A 2567-nucleotide genomic window follows, 5' to 3' on the forward strand; every position below is an offset into this window, starting at 1 on the left:
GCTGCCGAGGGAGACCGTCAACAGAGGAGGCTACAGGGGTAAGCGCAGCAGGGACTTGCTATCCCAGGAGTCCCTGCATGACCACGAGTCATCGGTCAGCGCCCCCCTGCGTGCCCCGCCCCCACCGCCACTCTACAAGATCAGAGGAGAGCCCGTCTTGCGGGACGCAAGCGGGACGTCGGGCGAAGCCCGGGCAAAGGGCGGGCCGTCTGTGGCCGTCCGGGGCCGGCAGAGGCTGGGCTGGGCCACCCCCTTTCCATCGACTCCTACAGCTCCAATCCCTCTGAGCCCAACTGTAGGTCTTGAATCTATTATGTCCACCAGATCCGGTAAAGCCCTGAGGGGCGGTGGAGCAAGTGCTTTAGGGGGCTCCACGATGATTGGCACCATGGACAAATGTATCACTCGGGTGGCTAACGTCATTGAAAAGGAGATCGCAATGACGGAACGCCGCCTCTCACTTGACCTCCTTCCATCCAAGCGCTCATCCTTGGGAGCTGCGGCACACGCCTTGTCGCCGCCTACCTCCATTTCCAACCTACCTCCGCCTGGGCCCCCATCTGACGAGCAACACATTGTAGCGCTAGAGGCAGGACTAGATAGGATAGAAAGCCTCATATCACTCCCTTCCCCAAGCAGTCGCTGCACTGAGGCTATAGCTTCTGGACCATCCCACTGCTTAGCCGGCTTTCCCGACAACAGGTCTCATTCGGATCCTATTGTCCCCACACCTGACCCACAACTATTTCCCCAGACTAGACCTTCACGGGTACATAGGAAAAGGAAAAGGGGGATTAACATTCGGAGGGGAAATCACTCCATGCTCTACAAGCGCTCTAGGACACAGCTCCATAGGGGTACCTCATACACAGACGCTGGAGAGCTGGAACTCCTCAGGATTTCTAGCTCCCCCCAGCACGCAGCTGAGTCCCGGATACCGTCCCCCCTGCCTCCAGCAACACCGGCCCTACCAAAACAGGGTACCTCTCTCGAGTCTCTCGAGAAACTGGTAAAGTCTCTGTTTAATCCACTACTCGACCAAGTTAAGAGCCTGGGGTCAGACTGGACAACTTCAAACAGGCCACTAGGGACAACTTTTTCTCCCTGAAAACTCTGTTGAAAGTGCATCCTAAGCCTAGCGAGACCAACCCAGATAGGAATGTTGCTAAAGAGGTCCCAGTAAGCCAAACAACCAGAGTCCAGTCGTCACTGCCGGCCAAAACACTGGCTACAGGGAAAGCTCCTACCCCAGCCCCTCTATTCAGTGCGAAGCAGGTAAGGCCGAGTGATTCCACTCATGTAGTTCAGGTGCACGGTACTCCCCCCACAGCAGTGACGGCATTTGCGCCGAACCCTGCTCAAAAGATCTCTCAGAAGAAAGGGGCTGGTCCAAATGTGCATTCGGCTTCCACTGCGCCTGTTAAAACCAATGGAGCATCACCAATCTCTAGGGCTACCCATTCCACCTCTTTGCCTAAAAATCCCCCTCTGTCTAAAAATTCCTCCTTGCCAAAAAATCCCCCCCCAGTGGCCACCCAGCAGATTCCGCCACGCAAGTGCCCCCCGGTAAATCTCCCTCCCGAATGCCACCCGTATGTTGTTGTCCTCACCAAAGTCCCCCCCCTAAAAGAATCACAGCAGGAAACCCATCAGGCGCTAAAAAACAAAGTCATCCACTGGATGAAAACCAATAGACCACTTCCATTGGGTGTAGATGGCCTGATCCTTGGGGTGCGTAGGGTGGGTTGGATTGGGCATGGGAAGAAACCTTTTGAGGGAGATTGCGTGATGGTCAACTTTCAAGATATAAGAGCCGCCCACTCAATATGCTCCCAAGGCCGAACGGCCGGCACGGGGGTCGATGCTGTCAACCTAACTTTTTTCTATCCGAGGCCGGTACTGACCACCCCGCTCTGCCCTGCCGGGCCCCCTCCTCTAAACATCGTCCATGGTCAGCTTTCCCCGGGAATCTTCCCACAGCAGTTATACCCAGCTCCAGTTATGCGGAATTGGGGTTCCTGGGGTCGCTGACTCTGTGACGCTCCCGGGGAGGCCCTTGTGGTTTTGAGTCCTGCTGCCGAGCCTACCCCCTTCTCTAAAATCCGTAGCCCCTCGATTACACCACAAAGCCAGGCCACTGCCGAGTTTGTAAGGGAGCAAGGGGAGACCAGGGCATCTCCTGACCCACTGGTTAGCCTCCCTGTTGTGGGTGTTGTGGACACGCTGCCTCCTGTCGAGAACCGTAGCATTGCGGCTGTGACGGAACCCTCGTTTAGGGTTTTCAGCTGGAATGTGGCGGGCCTCGAGAGGAAGCTAGCGCTGCCGGACTGGAACTCGCTAGTGGAGCAACACTCCATATGCCTGTTCCAGGAAACCTGGAGCAGGGTGCCCCTGCACAAGGCAGGATATTCCACCCATTTTTTGCCAGCAGTCCATAGTGTAACTGGCAGGGGCCGCCCTTCGGGTGGCCTCTTAATTTGGGTCGCTTCAGAACTCAATTGTAGGGTGGTGGAGCGGGATACCAAATGCCCGGATCTCCTTAACATATTGCTGAAAAACCCCCAGGG

This window comes from Lissotriton vulgaris, unplaced genomic scaffold (assembly GCF_964263255.1).
Source record: "Lissotriton vulgaris unplaced genomic scaffold, aLisVul1.2 SCAFFOLD_2204, whole genome shotgun sequence".
Lineage (NCBI taxonomy): Eukaryota > Metazoa > Chordata > Amphibia > Caudata > Salamandridae > Lissotriton > Lissotriton vulgaris.